Below are 8,274 nucleotides of genomic sequence, written 5' to 3' on the forward strand. Positions count from 1 at the left end.
GCAATGATGACTGCCGTGATGTTCGTTTCTCAACTACACTTTCATCCTAATCCGATACTTAACTAATTGTAGACTAGAAATCAAGATATAGTTTTGGAAACTAAATTTGAAAACAAGCTTAAGATAGCAAGACTTATGAGTTCGACCAAGCAATGCTCTAACAGGAGAAAATCCCCCCGTAGCCATGAAGCCTAGGTAGGGATGTGGGTATATCCGCTTTGATGGTCGTGAATACATAATCCCATTGAAATGGCGACTACTGCATCCTATGTACCAAAAGGAACCAGAGAACATGTGAAATAATCCTAGTAGATTGTGAAGTCGGGGAATCCCCTCGTATCTCTGCATCTAGCAGGATTGTGAAAGATTAGAATCCCCGTGTAGCCCTACATCCTGGGCAGGGATGTGGGTATGTCCGATTGAATGGTCGTGAATACATCATTCCGTTGAAGTGGTGACTACTTCATCCTTTGTTCCAAAACGAACGCTACACAAAAAGTGCCAAGAATTTTCTCCTGCCTTAGTACGAGTTGTATCGAGGCTTTGACAGGCTGGCGTAAAAATCTGTTATACATTTATGAGATAAAATCTCTAGCCTACCCGAGACTTGTTCCTGGACAAAAGGCTTCGGTTATCGGGTAAATGTCATTTTGTTGCCACTATAGAATGGGCAAACATGAAAAACGGGTTGGCAAACCAACAAGTTTGTAGGTTTTCCCGTTGTGGCCTAAAAAGAGAGGCGCGTTTTTCTTTTTCTTTTTTTGCATCACGAGGCTGATGAAGAAATGTCGGCGGTGGGATTTAAGCCGTGTAGCGCAAGAAGAGCCACCAAATGGATATATCTTAACGGCTAATTCCAATGGCTCTCTTTGAATAGATATTCATTTTTCGTTCATCTCAATCATATATTCTCCACACATTCCTTCATCATCTCTAATCTATCAAAAAAAATTCTACCAAATTTTTAAGTGGTTCACAGCCTTCACAACAAAAATCCTTCACCATCCAGTAGAGTTCGTGGTATCAAATTTACAATGGATGGAGATGATGGGAAATTGGCACCCCAAGCGCATGCAGCAGTACGCAGGATTAAAAAGAGCAATTAGTGGTTTGAACCAAACATGGATAAACAACAAGAGACAAAATATAAGAAAGCACACCAGGTGTAATGACCCGTTCCTCCACCGATATTGTCCCCACTTAGCCACTGCGGTCATCCGGAAGTGTGGGGTTTTCAACGGGCATCGCTGCGGTAATCCAGCAGGAACTTCCCGGATGGTCACCCATCCCTGTATTACTCCTGCCCGAGCATGCTTAACTGAAGAGATTTCTACCAACTCTTGAGCCAATTGTGCTGAAAAGGCCTCGGTGTTAGGAAAGGACAAACCATTACTTATATTCCATTCGGTCAACCACCGCCGAATATCGGGATATTACACCACGAAAACATAAGATGTACATGGTTACAGGCTACATCCACAGCCAGCAGCACCAGAAAAACTTACATTATAAACAAAGATCATTCCATGCTCTTTTCACAACTACATAAGAGTTAACAAGACATACCCGAGAACACCATTGAATAAACCATTGAAAATGACTCTCTAAACCATTATTCATACTAGCTTCATGTATTGTCTTTTACACCTTCTTCACAGTCACTAGTAACAAAGGAGAAACACTAAAACTCTCTAGAAAGTTGGTTTAGGGAAAAAGCCCTAAACCCTAAAAACACTAGACTCCATAATTCCCTTACTACAAGTTTTTTCTAACACCAATATTAACCTTCATAGTAGCACTAGAACCTCGTTAACAAAGAGAAAAACCTAAGCATAAGGCTTTACCACTCTTCTAGGTTGTTTTTTTACAAACTTTATATACAGATAACACAAACTTAATCCTTAAGAAATCTTAGCTTTAGCAACAAGTTTACCTAACTTTGTAGAAGTTCACATAACTCCAACCTTAACCACCGGCTTAAAAAAATAGAAGATGTATCAATTTGTAGGAATTTGTACACTTTACAAAAGATAATATTAGTGGTTGCCATCAAATGGGGGGAATATTTTATCATAAATTTTTTGGCAACTTTTGTGAAGAAACCAGTAACATCCATTATCGCGATAGTTTGAAGGGTTATCTCACCGTTTTCATACTATTAGCAAAGAGGTTAGTGAATATGTATCTATGATCATGCAAATATATAGATGTAAAAGAAGCGGCGAAGATGAACCGGATATACTAAGAACATATGTGTATTTCACTTTGGTAATTTTTTTAGTTTTTGTACTCTTTTAATCAGAAGAAGCTTACTAGTAGCTTACTTGAGAGGGAAAAATTTGTCTGAGGATCGGCGATAAAACCGAGTCAACCCAGTTTAAATATTTCTCCAGGATTTCCATGAATCTCTGATCTATATCTGTAAAATTTGTCTTTTTTAGTCCTTTCATTCCTTAATTCTCTTTTTACATTCCTATTCGTCTTCATTCGATTATTTTTCTGTGTTTTTGATCGAATTGATTCTTTATTTTCTGATTTTCTGAAATCTAGGTTTTCCAAAAAAAATAATTCATTATATCTTTAAATTCAAAATCCTTAGTTTCCTTTATCTTTCCTTTAATTAGGTTTTTTAGTAACCTGATTCTTCTTTCAATTCTTTTTAATTTCATTTTTTTCTGTTCAATTTTTCGGTGATGGTTTTTAGGGTCTGTTTTTTTCCTTTCAGTTTGCTAAGATGAACAAATCCATACTTGTTAATTTGGTTACCCTCTGTTGTTTGCTTTTCTGTCTCCGCAGGGAAAGCATAGTTGGAGCTATTGCTCAGTTGAGGCCATCTCCGGTCACTAGCTTCTATCAGGGAAGGAGTTTTTTGCTACAATGTTTAGAGAATGGTCAGTGTGTGCAAAAAGAAGTTTCCTTGGAGGCAAGAAAAGTATCTTCTTTATCGGGTAAAAACAATCCCTTCAAGCCAATTCCAGATTATAATACTAAAGATGTAATCATTACATTCAGATTTAGTTCTTTCTTGGGGGATACTTCTTTAAAGCAAGTTTGCATCAGTATTATTCACCATGTCAGGGTCTATTTCTATCAAAACTCTGGTTATATCGATCACTCCTTACAAGTGTCATCAGTTTTGATAAGTAGTGCTTCTTATAAGAAATTTAATATCTTTTTTAGTCATATCAATTCTAAAATGGTGAGAAGTAAGTTACAAGTGGCAAATCTATTCATAAGCTACATTCATAAGATTGCTTGCATACAGAAAATTTGTAGTAGTAATCATTCAATATCTATGTCACCTCTCTGCTATAACATACAAGTGTCATATAATTTCAGACATTACAGCTATATATACTTACTTGCTAAACTTAAAACCCATACAAGTCATAGCTCCCATTGTAACTCTACAAACAAGATCCAAAAAATCAGTTATACAAATTTCCCTCTTACAGTTCACAAAAAAACCCATAAGCTTTTTTATTTACTGATCCCAATCACAATGTCTGATATTCCAACCAGGAACTACATTTCTCATCTTAGTGACATCATAGAGAATGAATCTCAACCTCTTACAAATTCAGTGAAGAAATATGTAGAGTTTCTGAGAAATGCTGTTGTCGATATAGAAAACCGAAAGTTCCCTAGAATTATTGCTAAAATCTTTAAGGAAATTAAGAAGGGTGATGATCCTAGAGGCATAAAGACGGGAGAAGTGGTACATTATCTCAATATGTCATGGTATCCAACTGATAGAATAATTGTTAGAAAGACTGTTGACCCAAAGATTTTCATTATCAGATTCTCAAATGCTGCCGACTTTGCTGCTGCTATCTACTCTATACTAAATAGAGTCCAAGGCCATCTTTTCTCTATCAGGTTATGGAACAATGAAGCAAAAGTGGAAGATGTTGACTTCACATCTCAAGATTACAGGATAAAATTCTTCTTAAGAGGTGGTCTGGTGGAAATGGGATTTGTGGCTAAGCAAGTAGCAAAAAAAGTTGGGAAAGTTCTCTCACTGAATGGTCCTCTAAATACTCAAGGAGAGTATCATGCTCATGTTGTTGCAGATATTTCATGGAACAACTCTTTCCCATGAAGTTAAAGTTATCATCATTGACTCAAATGACAGAGAAACAGTCAAGGTGAAAATCTTCTTTATAGAAATCCCACATGGTACCTGTTTCAAATGCTAGCATGTTGATGCTTCCCATTCTGATGAGAAGTGCAAAGCTAGAAGAGGAGTTTATAACAAAAATTATCCTAAGGTGTTTGTCTATAATGAAGAGGAGGAACACACAATTGTATCAGATTAATCATCTCAAGACAATAATGGAATGGAGGGTTTAGCAACTGCTGCTGCTGGAATAAGAATCTACGACAGTCAAATAGATAGAGAAGATACACAAAGAAGGGGTGCAAAAAGGAGGAGAATAGATGAAGGAATTGTTTTCAATTTCAATAAGGAGAAGATGGCTGAGGTTGGAGTTATTGGTGATAGAAGAACAATTACAAATGGGTCTGGAGAAACTTCTGGAGTTGTGAGTAGCTCTAACTCTGAAGACAGAGAAACTGCATAAATAAGAAGATTAAAAAAAGGGAAATCTCCTATAACTGAAACAACTGGAGATAGTCAGAGGGAAATGAAACAAAAAAGAAGACAATAAGAATGGTTTAGACTTCTGAATCAATGCTCTGAAATGGATAGAAGGTGTGATGACTCATGGGTTATGGTGAAGAGGAATATTAACAACTCCTTGGTTGGTAGGGCTGGAGATGTTCAAAAATATCCTAAGATAATCACAAATGAAAAAGGAAATGCCCTTTGCTGGAGTATCATTGAAGAGGAAGCTGGTAAAGAGACTATGGAGATGGCCAAAGCTGATGGTGGCTCTAACTCCTCTTTCCCAATGGACCAAATTTCAAATAATGAGGTAACTCTTATCATCTATGTTCTCAAAAAGTCTATTTTAGTATGCAAACTTCTTTCAAATTTTAGTAGTGTTTCATCTAAGATGTTTGTTATTTGCATAGCATATCATATTTGGTCTCTCCTGAATTATACTCTTAAGAGTTTATCACCACTTAGTAAAAAAATTACTCTTCATGGCTAGTCTTTTCGAAAATATAATCTATGCTACTTGTTCTCACATATTTAAAAATGTCTCGGCAAAAAATCTCGTTACTGGCATGTTTATGTACATATGTTTGTTTTTAAAATGCTCTATGGGTAGTTTCCTGCCTCATTATAAGAGATTGCTTTTTTCATATATGGTCATGGGAGATGGAGATATTAGGTATGATTTCAAGGTGTTATCCTGGAATCTTCAGGGTATTAGGTCTAGTCTAAAACAAGATCATCTTCAATTTCTCAATAAATCTCATAACCTGGATATGATTTTCCTTTATGAAACTAAAGTTAATATGTCATCAGTAGAAAAAGTTCTCAAAAAATTAAAAGTAAAAGATTTGTTTATTATGCCTTCAATTGGAAGATCAGGAGGCTTTGCCATTGCTTGGAATCAGGGAGTCCATGCTAAACTTGTCACTTTTAAAGACAATGTTTTTCATTTCCAAGTCTTTAAAGAAAATATGAATGTTTTTATCTCTTTCATTTATGGTGATTTAGATAATAATCTTAGAAACGACCGATGGGAATTTATTCAGAGTATTAGTTCAGTAAATTCCCCTTGAGTTATTATAGGTGATATGAATTTTATTCTGCATAAAGATGATAAAGAAAGGGGGGAATAACCCCTCTACTAGTAGTTTTGCTTATGTTTTTCATTGTATTCAGCAATTAGGCCTAGTTGATCTTAACTTCACTGGATTACCCTTTACTTGGACTAATAAAAGAACTGGAAACCAACACATTCAGGAGAGGATTGATAGAGTCCTAGTTAACCATAAACGGTTAGAATTATTTGCTAAATCTTGCAACAAACATCTTACTAGGATAGCTTCTGACCACTCACGTATATTATTAGAGACCATTCCAAATGATGAGAAATCGGCAAAACCTTATAGATACATGAAATGCTGGGCAGAGCATAAAGATTATAGAATGGTTATAGAAAATTTTGTTCAAAAGAGTAAGGAAAACAAAAGTAACCTATTTAAGACCTTAAGGAATTTAGAGTATGATCTTAGAATCTGGAATAAGAAAGATTTCGGTAACATTTTTAGGAATATTTCTAGCATTCTAGAAAACATTGAAAATGAAAATAAGAAGCCTTATATCCTGGAAACTAAAATTAAAATTGATCAGTTGCAGAATGATCTAGCAAATTGGTATGAAATAGAAAAAGTGTATTGGGGCCAACATTTTAAAGAAACTTGGATAAATGAAAATGATAATAACACAAAAAAAAATTCACCAGTATGCTTCTGATAGGAATAGATACAATCGAATTTATGCTTTAAGAGATAGTACAGGGTTGTGGGTTGTGGATTGAGGGTCAACAACAGTTAAGTCAACTTCTTACTAATAATTTCAAGAACATTGCTAGCTCCAGTGACAATGAGGTTGACCCCATTTTTGAACAACATTTTAACTCCTCTGATAGATGATAATGATAATAATAGACTTCAGGAAATTCCTAGTGAAAAGGAAATCAAAGATGCTTTATTTCTTATGAATGCTTGGGGGCTCCTGGTCCGGATGGTTATCCCCCTGATTTTTATCAGCAACATTGGGATTTACTTAAGGATGATATAGTTAGTTGGGTCCAAAATGTTTTTAGAGATAAAAGCTTTAATCAGAAAATTAATCATTCTTTCATCACCCTTGTCCCAAAAACTAAAATGCCAAAAAACCCTAGTGATTTCAGACCTATTAGTTTTAGTAAAGCCCTGTATAAGATAGTGACTAAGATAATAACAAACCGGATCAAACCACTGTTAGATAAAATCATATCTCAGAACCAATCAACGTTTATTCCAAATAGGCAGATAACGGACAATATTGTCGTGGCTCACGAAATCCTGCATACCATGAAAACCAGTAAAAGAAAAAATGGCCATATGGCTTTAAAACTTGACCTTTCTAAGGCGTTTGACAGGCTGGAATGGAATTTTATAATGTTTGTTTTCAAAAAATTTGGATTCTCAAAATGATTTTTATGATTTAGTTTATAACTGTATTTCTACTGTTTCGTCGTCTGTGCTTGTTAATGGTTCCCCGGGGGAATTTTTTTTCCCACCAAAGGGATTAAGCAGGGTGACCCTATGTCACCTTATATCTTCATCATTTGTATGGAAGCCTTATCTAAGCTTCTATTTCATGCTGAAAGTACCGGAAAGATTACTGGTATAAAAGTTACGAAAAACTGTCCTTCTATTTCTCATTTATTTTTCGCTGATGATTTCTTTCTTTTTACTACTGCTACTATAGTTCAGGCTAGGAGTTTATTGGAATATCTTAGGATTTTCAGTGATTCCTCAGGTCAGGTTATTAATTATCAGAAGTCAGGTATCTATTTCAATAAAAAAGTTGAAAATAAACATTGTAAATTGCTAGCCATAATACTTATAGTAGGTAGAATTACAAAAAATGACACTTACCTAGGAACACCTTTGTTTTTCAATAGGTCCAAGAGTTTTAACTATCAAAATTTGTTAGATAGAGTCTATAATAGGGTTCAGGGTTGGAAAGCTAAATTTCTTTCCCAAGCTGGTCGAACCACTCTGATTTGCTCTGTCACTAGTACTATGTCGATGTACCAAATGATGTGTTTCCTTCTACCCAAAAAAACCTTAGATAAACTTGACGCTTTACAAAGAGACTTCTGGTGGCAGAAAAACAAAAAAAAATAGAGGTCTATACATTAAAGCTTGGGACTTCATCTGTACTAGTAAAGCTAAGGAGGTTTGGGTATAAAAAATCCTCATAAGTTTAACCTAGCTTTGCTCACCAGACTTGCTTGGCGATTGATTAAGAATCCTGATAAAATGTTGTGTATCATTCTTAAGAATAAATACTTCCCAAACCCTGATCCCCTTAAGTATAAGAAAAAATCGGTTAAGTCGTGGGTCTGGACGAGTATTTGTAAGGGTCTAGATATTATTAAAGAAAACCATTGTTGGCAGTTAGGAAATGGTAAGGAGATTGAAGTCTGGTCTGATAAATGGCTCCCTCAAGGTGAAACTCCAGAACCAAAAAATAATGATTGCATTCATTTAGTTTCTAAAGTGTCTGAATTAATTGATAATGAAGGTAATTGGAATGTTCAACTTATACATAGGGTGTTTCATAATGATTCCAGTAAAAAA

Source organism: Papaver somniferum, chromosome 1, assembly GCF_003573695.1.
Source record: "Papaver somniferum cultivar HN1 chromosome 1, ASM357369v1, whole genome shotgun sequence".
Lineage (NCBI taxonomy): Eukaryota > Viridiplantae > Streptophyta > Magnoliopsida > Ranunculales > Papaveraceae > Papaver > Papaver somniferum.